Source organism: Lissotriton vulgaris, chromosome 5, assembly GCF_964263255.1.
Source record: "Lissotriton vulgaris chromosome 5, aLisVul1.2, whole genome shotgun sequence".
NCBI classification, from domain to species: domain Eukaryota; kingdom Metazoa; phylum Chordata; class Amphibia; order Caudata; family Salamandridae; genus Lissotriton; species Lissotriton vulgaris.
Genome location: NC_141693.1, coordinates 1,974,883,611 through 1,974,900,170, shown reverse-complemented (window position 1 = coordinate 1,974,900,170; position 16,560 = coordinate 1,974,883,611).

Below are 16,560 nucleotides of genomic sequence, written 5' to 3'. Positions count from 1 at the left end.
GGACTCCATGATTGGAATAGGCACTGAGGCGAGAACTATCAGGTCCGTGGAATTTTGAGCCCAAGAGCCGTCGCGGCAGGGAATTGAACCCTGGTCCCTGGCTAGACCTCTGCATCAGGGTCTGCCGCTCTAACCATTGAGCCACACTTCTCCACGTATAGAGCTGTTGATAAAAATTCGTAAATTCCTGTAAAATGTCTTCATGTTTATGTAAAGTGATATTGGAGGAGTTTACAATAGATTCTATTTTAGTCTTTTCCTTTTTTACTTTGAGATACTTGACCAGCAAATTTCCTGCCTTATTCTGAGCACTATAGTATTTAGCACTAGATTTAAGAAGACATAAGTTAGCGGATATCTTATTGAAAGACAATTTAGCTTGAATTAGTTGCTTAAGAATAGGTTGACTATTAGTGGAAAAGTAAGAGTGTTCTAGGTGTTTAATTCGGGAAGACAGGGATTGAATAGATTTAGTCTTTTCTTGGCAACAAAAGAAATAATGAAATCTCTAGCCCCAGCTTTAAAGGTGTCCCATTATAACTGAGGAGAGATTTGGTGTGATTCGTTAGTTTCAAAAAATACGGATGCAAAATCAAGGAAATCCGACGTAAACTTAGTGTCCATAGGAAGAGCATTATTAAATCTCCATCTCTTAGTACCTTTTTTGGGAGGGAGCAATTCCAAGGCTAACGTGACAGGGGCATGATCAGATATTAAAATCGACCCAATATCACAGTGTAAAATGTGTTGAGTTAGAGCATTGGAAACAAAAATATAATCTATACGCGACTGGGAGGAGTGGGCAGAAGAGAAAAATGTGTATTTCTGTAAGGAGGGATGACAGAGTCTCCACGAGTCAACAAGAGATCTTTGGGATATGGCAGAGGTAAATTGAGTATGAACAGATGAGGGGGAAAAGCGAGTTTTGGATTTCCTGTCAAGAAAGGGGTCCATAACCATATTACAATCGCCACCTAAAATAAAGTAATCATCAGTGTATTGCATTAGGGAAGAGACAATCTGGGGCCAAAACAGCTAAACATGTACAGTGGGAGTATACAAATAAAAAATAGTTTAAGGAATTTTATCCACTAACAAAGATACCGCAACCCATCTACCATCAGAATCAGCGTCCTGACTCAAAAGCTGAACATTTAGACGCTTATGACAAAGGGCAGCGACCCCATTTCTTTTACCTGAACCAGGAGATGCAAAAACATGACCAACCCAATTACGACGAAGTTTAGGCAACCTCTACATCCTTTATATGAATTTCCTGTAACAATGCAATATCACATTTCAAATGAGCTAAACGGGATAAAACCCGTTGACGCTAATAGGAGAACCCAAACCCTTTACATTCCAAGATATTAATTGCAGAGACATTTAAACTTCATTTTGCATAAACAGTGATGAGCAAATGAGAGAAAGAGACAAAATGAGAAAGAGACAATAACACGTAGCTGTAGGAAAGAATGCAATGAGGAAACAAGCAACTGATGAGACAAGTGTAAAGTGCTTGGGAGAGATGTAGGAAATAACAAAGACAAAACAGAATAATGATAGGAAAAGAGAAAAGAAGAAGAAAAAGAAAAGGAAAAAGGGAAAGAAAGAGCAGGTACAAAGAAAAACAGGAATAGGACAAACCATGCAGAATTAAATAGAAAAACATAGGTAATGATAACATGTTGCAACAAAGACATACCACAAAAAGAAGATAAGAATAGGGGTGGTGAAGCCATATGAGGGGAATGGCACTCTGGACCAGAAAACTTCACAACGGGGTAACAAAGACAGGGAACCTCTCCCGGGGAGAATCAGGATGGATAAGACGATGAGGGACCTTTAACCCGCTACCTAGGAAACAAAGAAGAAATGAAAAATATTATGGTACAGAGAGACAAGCATTATGGAAAGAAAACAACCATTGTGAAACATAAAACACCATTATGAACATTCGTTGGACAAAAACACAGAACATAAGTGAATTACAAGACACAATTGGAAAAAACATCATTAATTAAATAATGTAAGACAAAGGAAGAACAATAGACTGAAAAGACAATATCACAATTAGTAGAAACAAACAAAAACCAGTGGAAGACATTCATGGGTGAGGAATATACATGGCTTCCGTCTTGCAAGTGTTCAAGAACTTCCGAAGTAATTCAGGATCTTCATAGGTCGTGGTCTTATTATTGTAGGTGATCTTGAAAAGGCACGGATGAAACAGGCCATATCTGGCATTTAGGCTACGTAATTCCGGTCTGAACTACAAAAATTTCTTCCGGCGATCAGCTGTAGTTTTAGCATAGTCCTGAGCAAAAAACAGATTTGAGCCATGCCAAGTGATTTTCCCACGTTGTTTAGCTGCTTGAAGAACTTTCAACAAGTCGGTGTATTCCAAAAAATATAGAATAACACCTCTTGGTTTAGAAGAAGATGATGTAGAACGAGGAAGGGGACCAAGATGGTGAGCACACTGGATATTCAATACAGGAGTGTCAGGGAGCCCCAAAAGCGTTGGTAATTTCTAATTTAAAACATTTATAAAGCGCAGCGTGCACCGTACGGTTTCTTGGCGCTGGTAAAAAGGTTTGAAAAAATGATATTGGAGTCGGCTCTTTAAGACCTTCCACCAGGCCATAAATACGGAGGTTATTGCGTCTATTACGATTTTCCAACTGCTCAATTTTTTGTTTAAGATGGAGAATGTCATTGTTTATAGTGGGAAGTTGATTGGTGAGCCCCTGTACCGTATCGACGTGAGACTCCAAGACTTCAAATCTCTGTTCCGTTAGCATCCAAGAAGACTCCAGGTTTTGCAAACGTGTATTAGTCTCTTCCATGTGTGGTTTAAGTGGACGAATTATTTCCAATAGGAGCTCCAGAGAGACGGATGAGGAAGAAGTGGTGGGGGACGGCGGATTCACTTTAACCCGTTTGCTGGAGGTGGACGTTGTCGCAGAAGGAGTTTTAGCATTTGGTTTCCCCCCTGTTCGGGAGATAGATCCTTTTGAGGAGACAGGTTCTTTAATATGATCTTCTGTTGTATCCTGAATAACATTAAAAGGGTTAAAGACCTCCAGCACTGCCTCAGAGGGTTGAGTAGGCATATTTCGACTGGCACGAGGCGAAGCCATAAGTCCACACACCATCAAGAGATTAGAGAATATAAAAGATACTACGATTGTATCCAAAGTGGTATTCACAAAGGAAGATACTTTCATTTTTATTTGTAAAATATCAAGCTCTCTGGGAGCACAGAGAAGTAGGCAGTTTGTTAATTAGATGTCATGCAGGTATTGAAATTAAAGTTTATCACATCGGGCAACAAGCAGGTGCAGAAAAAGAAGTATCTTCATGCCTAACATCATTCAGCAAAAAGGATAGGCACTTCTGTGAGCTTGGCGAAAAAACACAAGAGCTGCAGACAAAGCAGGAGTAGCAGGCAAGTATGGGTGAGGAAAAGCGCAACAATATAGGCATCACAAAATACTTCAGGAGGCAAGGTGAGTTATCGCTGCGTCAGCGGCAAATTCAAAGTGGCGGCCGCGATATGTCTGAGGAGACGCAAGCGTAGAAAAGGAAAATATGCTGCATTGGGCTCACCCTGCGGAATCTTCTTCAGTGAGACAGGTAGCGCTCACATTCCGGTGTCTAAAAAGACTTAAATGCTGGTCCGTATTGCCGAAATACGTCCCGGAGACGTAAACAGCCCTCACACTCCGACAGAGCTCCCAGCACCTGTGGCCATTCCAGTTGGGTCCTAAGCCACGCCCCATCTTATTTGATATCTGCTTGAAGGTTGTTTTGTGAAATAAGTGTGCAAACCTGAGGATGGGAGGGTTAAATGAGGCTTGATCTTGCCATTCTGTGACTGTCATGACTGTCAAAAAGACGTGATGTGCTGACCTACGCCAAATCGTTGTAAATGAGGCACTGATAGTCTAATCTTTAGGGAAAAAGGGACCCTCCCACTTTTGCTGTGCTGTCCTATGCCAAATGAAAAGGGCAGGAATGCATCATATTTTCAAGATACGATGCATTCCTGTCCTTTCACCCAGTGCAAAATGTGCTGCCTGGTGCCAACGCAGGAGCCTTTTCACCATAGTGAAAGGGTGTCTGCTTTGTTGGCAGGATTGTTTTTGGGTCACCGTCCTGCACAAAAACAATCCATGAAGGTGTTTTCCCCTTTCGATGGAAAGAGGAAAAAACAAAGAGAAATAAAAATATTTCTACTCATTACGCCTGCCCTGGGGATGCATTCAGTGTTGTTGCATTCCCAGGTCTACAGATCCGTGTATATTTGGGAATGCGTCAAAACCCATGGATGTTGTGGTGGGAACACACACCACAACGTTCATGGAACGTTACCTGGACACAATGTATGGCAACGCAGTGACTTGCACTGTGCTGCCTTACCCCATATATACAAGGCCATGAAAAGTCACGCAAAGTGGCTTTGTGTCGCCTCGTAGATATAGGTCTTCACCCTGCGCCACCAAAGCGTCCAAAAAAGTGACACATCAGCGGCGCAAAGGGCTTGTAAATAAGCCCCCAAAGATCTAATACTGGGGCAAGTGTGGAAACAGGGTGCTAAATAAGAGATGGATCAAACATCTAGAGTAAGTCGCGCTAGTTCAGGCGTGCTCCAGTCTTTAGGGACAGGGGCCATAGGCATATTTGGTGTTTTCTACAGGTCGGGACTAAAGCAGAAAGTATTGAAATCATTACATTGTCATTAAGGCTTCCGGTTTTCCATTTTTACTGATTTTTACAGATCAATACAGACAGAGAACAATCTATTTCCTGTCTGTGTTTATTTTTAAGAGTGGATAAATACAGAAAATTGTGCTTCCTATGGGTGACTCTCCTTGTTGTCCTTCGTGAATTCCATGGAGTCTAAAGGGTGGTCAATGAGGATGACAGACACAGGGGGAGTGGCAGATACACTGGTGTCAGTGCGCATGACGTTTTGGCCAGCCATCTCAGGATGGCCAAACCAGCATGCACTCGCTCCCAGTCTTCCTGGAAGCGCAAATCAAGGGCGCTCAGGCCAATTCTGACATTGCTCTCATTCTGTGAGACCAGAATCAGGATTGGCCGCAGGGCAGTCTGGGAGCCTGTGTCTGCAGTAGAGCCAGAAGAGCGCCGATGCCTCAGGATTTAGGTACGTTTTTCAAAAATGTGTTTTGTCTCTCCTTTCCCCCCGCCTGCCCCGCCACTGTGCTCCTATATCACCCGAGACTTAAGGGAGCAACGTGTGGGCTGCACCAAAGACCCTCTCTCACTAGTTCTTGCAAAGGTGCTTTACCTGTTGAACACATAAGGCCTAGAGACAGCTGCACTGTCAAGCCAGACCTAAAAGACATTTTTTTCTTGTAATCCAAACTTACACATGCAAATAGCTTTTCGACTCTTGCCCTCCAGGTGGAATACAAATACCCCCCCCCCCCTCCCCTGTGGCTAGAACAGGCCCTTCTCAAAACAATACATTTTCTTTATTTTAAATTGTATTTATTATTCATGCATCGCTGCTTTCTGTCCCTTTGGAAAATGTTTGTTTTTGTTTTTTTGTGAGGTGGGTAAGTGCGCCAACAGATTCTATGAATAGAATTCATAATTAAGCAGACAAACCTATCTGCCGAGCGGTGCAAAGCGTTCTTGCCCATGGAAGGGAGCTCGGCTGTGGCCTCTGAGGAGAAACACTGGCCCTGGCGAGGAGAACCGGGAGAGCCGGCACAGCATGGGCTACTAAAAGATAATCTGCTCCGCTTAGATGACCCATAACAGCCCTGTTGAAACGCACATAATTTATAGACCCGAAAAGGCTGGATTTATGCTCAGATCGCAGGAGAGAAATGCGAGCACACAGATTGGCAGTACGTTTTCTGTATATTCCTAAATCTTTAATTTTTATAGCAGCTGAGAGAAAAACAAGCCGCATACAGTGTTCGCTGTGCAGCGGGGACGTAAATCAAGGTTCATTTTAGCTGCAGAGCGCGTGTCCTTCCCTGGAAGAGTGCGGCTGCTCCGGCACTTCCACAGATTCAACCATAAAGCATGCTAATGACAGCATCAGAACTTCATGCACAACTGGTAATTAAAAAGCATGGAGCTTGCCTGTAGAACCGTGGGATGGTGTGAGAAGGCACCAGTGCCCATCAGTGAATTCCAACTTGGGAGTGAGAGCTTGCTTCAGTTTGTTGATTGGAAGGGGTTATGAACATGGGCATCCGCAGACATTTTTCCAGGGGGGGGCAAAATGTTAACGTCATCACCATCCGACGACATGATGTGTGCCAGGTGGGGCACAAGAAACTCTGGGGCGCAGAAATAGAATAGACTCAATTAAATGCCAGGAATCCAGGACATGTGACTGATCCTGCCACAGACCAACAAACACCACCTGTAGGGAAACGCTAAACTTTCTGACAAGGTGCTTTATCTCTGTCTGCTAGGTGTGCAGACTTCCGGGTTCTCGATCCAACACCAATCAAGGCTGTCTTCAGCACGATTCGATTTTTATCAGAATACTTTAAAACAGATTATGATTAAAGCACAAATAATCCCTAACATACACTGTGCATACAGTATGTATGCACAGTGTATGTTAGGGATTATTTGTAGCACACATATTCACCAATATTGGCTTCTTGGTGCTAGAATTCATGATAACTTTTATCCATAGTTAAAGCACAGCGTCAAAGTTAGTAATAAATAATGCAGCAATCTAACACGCGAGTGATTCGCCAAAGGGTGCTCCCTTTACTAGAATTCCCTCGGCATTTCTAAATTTGACACACATTTGAATTAATTTATACAAAATAAAATGTATAGGTCCAAATGTTTGCTATATTTTTTAAAAGAAACTTAGAGTCCCTCTACGTGTAGTCAATGTCAAACTGACAACGTGCGCACGTTTAGGGATACAATAATGGCCAGCTCCCTTATGCGGAAGCCCGGCACCGTAAATGTGTGGCACATGCGGTGCCCGCAGCGGCGGCACATCACAGGTCCAGGGATGCTGAGTCTTATACAGTGGTCGAAGTGGGGAAAAAAAAGTAGGGGAACAGTGGGTGGAGAATCAGAGGGCGGGAATAACACAAGGATTGGATCTGTGGGTGGAGCCAGAGGTTTGGCCAGAATGCGCAGACATCCCAATTTTTAATGTTTTGTTTGGCATTTCACTGCCCAGTTTAATCAACCAATGGATACACATGAACATTTAAGGTTATAATGAGTTATTGACATTAAAATATATTCATGAAGCGGGATATGCTTCTAATCACAGAATGCACCAAATACGATAAAATGTGGAAACACAAACCATTTGTCTCCGAGCCATGGAGGTTCTGTCATCAGCTCTTCTCCCTTTTCCCACAACAGCAGTTCAAACATGAATGGCAAAATATCCTAGTTTGCAAATGTTTTCTCTAAAATTATGGCTCTGCCATATTTGCCTCAAAATGCAAGATCTGCTGAATGATCTGACCATTTAAACTAATGAATTGTTTGTAGCTCAAACATATCAAAAGTTAATATAAAATGTGACTTGTGTTGCTGCGGAGTGGATGGCTTATGGTAAAGGTTGACTGGCCACCTTTCTCATTGCTGCGTTTGTATGTTACACTCATACTAATAAGGCAAAATCTTTCCAGAGACTGTTAGCGTGTGTACACACGTCAAAATAATAAAATATCTGAAAATATACTGCATTACGCTGCAACCTTTTTTTTAATGCATAATTTAGTCAACACTACAGCATAATGTTGTCATCCTTTGCTGCATACTTAAGACCAGTGGCCCCACATCAGACAGCACATGTTAAAAGTGCTTGTGAATGAAGCAGGGAGACTGTGAAATTTGCAAACTTAGTTTGGTGTGCGTGCAAATCCTGCATTGCCAATTCCTGGTGAGTTGCAGCTACTACTGCTGAATCAAGGCCAATGGAGGTACCTATCGGTGAGGCAGACTGGCCTCAAGGGCAGGGCCAGCCATAGCACTGGTGGTGTCCTGTGCATTAATGTTTGTTAGTGCCCCCCAATGACCACCTCTGCCATGGATTCCCTCACTACCACCCTTTAACTGTGCCCCCCAAGTCTCCATAACCATTCTCTCTCAGATGCATTTAATTTGATTTACAGTGCCACTCATACCATTGTAGGATGTCAGAGCACTTTACATCACACACATTACACAGAGACAATCAATATGGGTGTAAATCACTGTATAGAAAATGTTATATAAGACTAAGGACTACAAGGTGTAGGAGTCACATGACAACCATACTAGTAGCCGGTATAGTTTTATAGTGATTGGTCTGGAGAAACAAAATACCCGGAATTTAAAACGTAATACCATGGTTGGAGGTTCTCCTTAATAATCAAAATTGATTACTGTCCAAGAGAACACTTTTTGGGACATTAGGATAATCAAAGACTGCATAATGCTCTAATTTATACCTTGCAGTTTGTATGCAGCTCACTGTTCTAAGTTAGGATTTTACCTTATAAACTGCAAGTAACAAAAGGATCTCTCTGACAAAAGCAGTAGCCCACTGACCTATTTACATTATGTGCACTTTGTGATCTGCATGGCGCATGTTCTTTGCAGCCGGTACATTAACCCTCTGAGCTACCTCTCCATGAGTCAAAACTTCCACTAGACAAAATTCTGATCTCTCTCTAGGAAGAACAATAATCACCAGTGTCATCATGACATTTTTATTGTTGCTGAAAAGTGCTGGAGACCAGGAAGGAGACAGCAAGCGTTTTTAAAACCATAATATACTTGCAAACATGATGCCTCCACTTAAAGTCAGCACCCGGTGCGGTCACACTGGATGCACCGCCCTAGAGCTGGCCCTTCTCAAGGGTCCTGTGACCTCAGTGACTGTTGTTCTAGGGTGTGCTGTTACAGAGGCCTGCCCGCAAGACTGGAGGTGAACTTAAGTATGGATAGTGGTGGACAAGCCTTGAAGGATAACCTACACTTGTCATGCTAGGGTCCACCTGCTTGTGCGAAAACACCAGGACTTCTAAGGTGTTGCGAAGCCTTCTAAAGTCTAGCATGTGATTGTGCTCTCGCAGGAGCAGGTCTGGTGGACTGGTTATTAAGGATGAACCTGGTTCCCAGTTCCAAATTCTGCAGCTCTGACCATAGTGTCACATCCTCTGCCCCACTGAACACCGTACTGCCCCACTGAGAAAAACTCCCACTGTCTTCAACTACAACCCAATAGTTACCTGCTATAAACACCTGGATGCAACTCAATTTAAATTACGCACTAGACAAGAGCAATATGCGGCTTACAAAAAAAAAAGTAACAACATCCTGGAAAAAGCAACACTTATAGGGAATGCAAAATTTAGCAAACGATAGGAAATGGAAGCAGGAACAACATGGTTACCTTAATGCTTTTACACTCACTATTCAGAAATCAGTGAGTTCTTTTGCCTGAAAAGTTAAGGACATGACTACAGGGCCCTGAATGGACCCATTTCAATGTCCAATGCTTATATCCTTACAAAGCGTAAGCAGTATGGTAAAAAAAAACACATCCCTGGACGCAGAGCCGCCGCCCGCAGCACACATTTTGTTTTCTGATCCACACATTGCAGTACCTCCAGGATTGATGCACTAGTTCCAAGTCCAGGGAAAACAAAGACAAGAAAACAAAAATAGCGCTTCACGGGCAAACTCTGTAAAAGTGGTGCTAATGTGTTTCAGTGTGAATAAAATCAGTTTTGCCAGTTTGCTACCACTCTGTCTTACTTTATTATTGATCTATTTTTCATATTTTAGCCTTTTATTCCCAATGCTGCACTTTGGAATTAAAATGCAACATTTCCAGCAAAACCGTCTCTTTTTGGATCCATTTCAGAGGGAAGCAAATAAAAGAAAGGAGAGGAAAGAGAGTGAAAACCCCGTCTTGAAGTCACGGTTTTCATGTTTCATGGGCGTCCGCAAAGGGGTGGGGGGGGGCAAGGAAGGTCGCTCCAGGGGGAGGCAAGGGCCCCTCCTTGCCCCCCCCCTGCGGACGCCCATGGTTATGAAATCTTGCTAAATTTAAAATAAAACAACTTACATGCATATTTGATATATTTGAGTGTTGTTGCTGCCCAGACAGATGTGCTTACAAATCTCGAATCCACTGGCCCCACGATTTATCATCCTGGCCTCAAGGTTTCCCAATGCCGGCCACTAATGGCACCTGACCAGTCCACACCCCCTGGTGAAAGGCCAGACTGGTGCACGTGGCTCAACCGGGGGCATAACAAAAGCCCCTGCAGCCCTCGCCGTGTGGGGGCTCCCGAGCTCTGGGGGGCCCACTCTGGCAATGGCAGGTCCCTATCCTGGGAGCTCTGAACTGGATCCGGAGCATCGGGGGCCCCCTCCATGTACTTTGCAGGGGACCCCTCAAGTTTTGTTACACCGCCTCACAACCGGTTCACTACACTGACATACGGTCATTGAGGTTCAATGATTGCCCAGCCGGGGATCTCTTGTGCCCCCTGCTTCCAGTGGGGCCTCCTCAGCATAGTTTGCTCTAAAGGGAGTTCTTAATCACCAACTGCTCTCTACTTTTATCTCCTTGTTTTGATCCTATCCTCTCTGCTGTTAAGCGCTCCGATACCTTCTGGTCTGGCCAGCGCTATACAAAACCTCTTAAATAAAAATAAAATAAAGTAAGGAACTTTACGAGACATCACTCCTAGGTACCCATACTCAACTTCCAAACATCTTGACAATCACAACGACAATCAAAGTCCCTAATGCTCTTGGCCTGCCGACCACCCACGTGACTGCAACCGAAGTAGGGGCCCAGTGTCCTCCAACCTTCAAGAATGATGCACCCCTGTACCATGCTTGTGCCTCAAACCAGTCCCATGGGAGCCCGCCAAATTTAGTGTAATTCCATTCAGCAGTTTTTGAAGTAGCACTGTTCAAAAAAGTGAACTGAAAATGCATGGAGATTTTGTGCTTTGGCACCTCCCTTTTTACTCAGACCCTGCTTGGCGGATCACTCCAAAACTTTCCAGGAAGTAGCTGAGGTGGATGAACTTTTTTGAAAAGGTTTGTGTAGATTTGTGAAACAGCGCCAAAGATGTCAGCAAACCAAAAATGAACTTCCTATGGAAATGCAGACCTCAGTAACTATCCACTGGTTACATCCAGTGGGTAATATATATGAATATTGTATATATCATATATATTGCACAGTCGCAATCTCCACTGTTATAATTAGTTCGTTAGTTAGTTATAATAAGAACTAGGTTTCCATAAGAATTGGATTATTTGGTTTGCCAAACACTTTGCCACAGTATAACAAGTTTGTACAACATTTTCCAAAGATAGGTTAATGTACTTCAGGTCCTTATTATAAAGTTTAGGGGTGATCTGTCAAGCAGGGCAGAGCAAAGGGGGGAAGGCTCCAATACATTTTGTGATTTGGTGTAATCAGTTTTTAAGAAATTAATGTTGAAAATGCACAGGTATTTCCAGGTACACAACATTTGCAGTAGTACTGCGAAGTAAACTGGCCTCATGAGCTCAAAGCACACAATCTGGTTGTTTGGCCACAACATGAAGGGAAACTCACACTCAGAAATGCACACAGACACTCTCTCACACAGGCTCTTTTACACAAACATACACACACACACAGTGACACACACACACACATACACACATATGCATGCATGCACACACTCACTCACACACATATATACACATTCTCACATAGATATACACACACACATACAGTCACAGACACTGATACACACACACTATCACACAGACAAACTCAATGTATTACACATAAACACACAAAGAAATATGGCTCATGTCCCATCTCACATAGACACACTCTCATACACACATATACATACACATACACATATTGACACACACAAACACACTTTGACACTCATATACTGTAACGCACATAGAAATTACACTTAAGCCTTATTAGGTGGACAAGTGTTTAGTGCACACATTGTTTGCCTTGTGGAGATGCCTTTTAGTTGATGCTACTCTCTTTAGACTTCCTAGCCATATTATGTGGATTAGACTCTGCTGTGCACAATATTTACCTCTGGACAGTCAATCTATATTAGAAAAATTAAGCTTCCAAAAAACTCATCTTGGTTTGTAATGGTCACTGTAGATTGTCCTGATTTTTAATTTCATCTGCATTTGAGGTGGTGGTTCGGATAGAATGATTTTTTGACAAACATTGGTCTTGTGGTACCACAGTGGTAACGGGCAAATACCGATGAAACAAGTTATTTACCCAGTAAAGTAACACAAGAGTACAGGATTTGATGGAGAGACCACTCCCTATACACACCCAATCCTTATTAGGTGGGCGGGTTCCTACTACAGATAGTCTTCGCCATAAGTTCAGCTGTTCACAGAGAGCCCACTCCATACTAATAGTCAAGCTCCATTACGTGGCAAAGTCACTACTATACACAGTCTTTACTCTGTGCAGATCTCTCCACGAAGGCTCCTGTTCCTCCTCCAGAAACATAAAAGCCATAATAGATGATGAAGACCTTACTAGGTACAGTGTTAGCTATCTATACAACTCTCGGCAAAGAGCTCTATCTCTCTGCACTATCAATTTTAATTTGGTGGGCAAGGCCCTACTACAAACAGCTTCTGTCCCGATCTCCTGACATATTCACAGAGAATCCACTCCGACTACACACCATAACTCTATTAGTTGACAAAGCCCCTAGTACACACAGCCTTCACTATGTCTACAGCTCTACAGGGGGATATGGTACTCTTTTTAGACAATCAAGTCCTATTTTGTGGTGAAGACCCTACTACACAGATCCTTTAGCCTGTGCATAGCCTTTCATCAAGAGGCCACTTTGTTGAGACACCCAAGTTCCATTTGGTGGCCAGGCTGCGTCTACAAACAGTCTTCATCCTGTGTACAGACTTTACACACATCCCACTTCCTTCAGACACTTAAGACCCATAAGGTAGACTATCCCCTCCTACACACATGTTTCTCTCTATCTACAGCTGCACAGAGAGAGAATACCCATCTCCACACACACACACAGACACACACAGCACACACACCCAACATCTACGCACACACTTAGCCTTAAACACAAGACAAATACAAACTTAGTCAACATACACACACACACACACACCAATACATAAAGACAACCAACCACACATAGACACACACACCTACACACACTTAAAATTAGAAACCTGTGTATCTAGTTTATTTTATAGCCTTACAGCCCACCATAGCGTATTACCAAATATTTATAAATGTAAGTTAAATGTATTGTTACAAGTTCTACATTCTTTTCCAGCAAATAACACAATAGACAACCACTGACAACTTGGGTGTTGTGGGAGCCTCCACCTCTCCCATATCCTTTGGCCTTCTCCTCTCCAGATGCCATGTTTTTTTAAAATTGTAAACTCTAAAAAATGTGGAGAAAATCCAAAACCACAGGCAGGCCCCAGCACAGCCAGTGCACACACCTTAGTGTTACTCCCGACTGACTTTCGAAGGGTGGGATCATCCTTTACTAACGGAAGACAGCGATTTTAACCAATCAGTCTTTCATATGTGTGACAATGGTCATGGGGTACTCCGTGAGAGTAGTTGGAGGACCACAAAACATTTTTTTTTATATATAACCATCCATCTTGAAAACACTGGTCTTTAAATTAAACAAACCCACATGAATGGCATTTTTATACCGCGCAAACTTAGCCCCAAGGGGCATCAAGGCGCAATACAAACAAACATAAAGTCCAAACTACCAGATAACTAAACCAAGAGGCCACTGGGAGAGCAAACCCTAATATACTTGAGAGAAAAGCCAGGTTTTCAGAAGTTTTTTAAAGATTGCTAAGGAAGATTTACTGGTGAGCTCCAGGGGGAGGGAATTCCAGAGTTTGGGAGCCAAGGTGGAAAAGGCTCTGCCTCCCCATCTTACCTTTGCAAACCTAGGAACCACAAGCCTATTCTTCGATGATGATCGAAGAGTTCTACTGGGGGTGTATGCACACTAAAGAGACCTTATACCTTCTGATCCTGAGCCATGAATAGCACCATGGGCCAGACAAAGATTTTTGAAGGAGATCCTAGATGGAATCGGAAGCCAGTGAAGGTCCCTTCTGGCCATTGTTGCAGAAGCTCGCCTAGGAAGGCTTAAGACCAACATGGCTGCCGCATTCTGTACCATTTGGAGGCGGTAGATGGAGTCTTTATTAATGCCGCCATAAAGGGCATTACAGTAATCTAGCCTCGATAGTACTAAGCCAGCTGTTGCTTGTTTCCGGGCTGCCAAGGACAGGTAGGGGGCAATTTTCTTTAGGATTCTAATAATGCCACAACAGGTTGACACTGTCCTATTTACCTGAGAATCGAAAGATAAAGCAGGGTCAATTTGTACGCCAAGGTTCTTAGCAATAGAAGTGGGGATAGGACAGTCTCCCAGGGACGGTGGCCACCAGTCCTTCGACCAAAGATCTTGGCTCCCTCCAAAGACCATAATTTTGGTCTTTTCGCTGTTTAGTTTTAAGAAATTACACGCCATCCTTTGGGAGACTGCCTCCATACAAGCTCTAAGCTTGGAGGCAGTCTCACAGGCTGGCTGGGTGATGGATACCAATATCTGAGTGTCATCGGCATACGATAGCAGATCCAGGCCAAAGGATCTTACCACCTTTGCAAGTGGGGTAACATAGATGTTAAATAATAAAGGGCTCAACGAGGAGCCCTGAGGAACCCCACATTGCACCTTTTGGGAGTCGGAGAGGAAGTTGCCCATTTTAACTCTCTGCTCCCTGTGATGGAGAAAGGAGGAGAGTAAACTATCGGCAGAGCCCCCTAATCCAATGTCCTTGAGCCTGGAGATCAATATTGACAGGGACAAGGTGTCAAATGCTGCTGAAAGATCTAATAACACAAGCAGCGAGGGGTGTCCCCTGTCAACCTCAGATCGGATTTTATTAGTCACAACAGTGAGAGCAGACTCAGTGCTGTGAGCCGATCGAATGCCGTGCTGGGAGCTATCTAGCATGTTGGAGTTTTCAATGAAAGCAGACAGATTTTGGTTTATATAAGATTCCAGAATCTTGGCTGGGGCCGGGAGCAAGGAGATGGGACGGTAATTCTTCAGGATTCCTGGATCTAGGGAGGGTTTTTTAAGGAAAGGCCTAACAATGGCGGTCTTCCAGGGGGAGGGAAAGATACCCTCTCGGATCGCCAGGTTCATAACCTCCAATAGAGGGGGAAGCACAGACCCTCTGCAAGTTTTCAAGATTTTTAATGGGCATGGGTCCAGAGGCGAGCAGGACTTGGTAGCATCAAGTAAAAGATTGAGATCTTCTAGAGACAACAGGGGGAAGCATGTGAGCGACGGTTTAAACAGAGCATCGGTCTTTTCATTAATAGCAGGAGTTGAAAAGGAAAGTCCTACTGCCTTAGCATTTAGCTCTTGATTGCTGATTTCAAGAGCACTGTAGATATCAGCAATCTTATCGTGGAAGAAGCTTGCTATGTTGTCACAAAGTTCTGGGGTTTCGATGGTAGGGTCGTCAGGTCTAGGTGCGGAGAGAGAATCGATAATGTTGAAAAGGTCTCTAGGAGATTTAAAAGAGGTCGTCAGATTACTGAAATAGTGCCTTTTTTCTTCCATTATCGCCTTCTTATAGTCTCTAAGAAGAGATATATGCAGGGCTTTCCCCCGTGAGTCAGGATGAGCAGTCCAGGACCTTTCTTTTTTCCGGCATTTCTGACGCATAGCTTTCAAAACGGTCTGAAAATCAGGGTTGAGAAGGGCTCTTACGGGCTGAGTAATATCGTTTAACCGGAGCAAGAGAATCTATAGCACTGGCTAGGGCATTTGAGAGGTCAGAGGCAGCCCTATTTGGATCCCACGTGGAAGGGCACCTAAGATCATTCATAAAAGGTGACAGGGTGACATAAAAATATGAGAGAACTGCTTGCAGTTTCCTCAAACACTGGCAATCGCTCGGGGTAGCATTCCAACCCATTGTTTTTTTGACCATCATGCCACCTCAGACTAGACCCAGTCATATGCAAATCAGTCTTGGTCCAGTTGCAGTGGACACAGTCCAGCCCGAACTTCCAAGCCTGGTCCTCCCTGAACCGGAAAATCAGACAGCGCAATACTGGTTTTGCCTTTATTAGGGTTCTTCTGTCATGTGTAGCTTAATTCCAATGGCACAGTGACCAAGGGGCCCATTTCTGGGCATAGCCTTGGGCATTTAGGGTGGTAAATCGAGCACACAAAAGGTGATGGGAGGAATAAATGTACTTTATATTGACGAGGAATTGAAGAGGAATTGCCATTGGGTACTTCAAATGTATTTTCAATAAACAAAAACCGTCACAATTTAGGCTGGGCAAAGTTATGACCAAAATGCATCAATGATTGATTCCATTCCATGGAATTGACAACAAATATCGAAAAAATAAGATAAGTACTAATTTCTTTTTAAGGTCTGGCGGGCAGGGTAGCTATTCATCAAACCCTC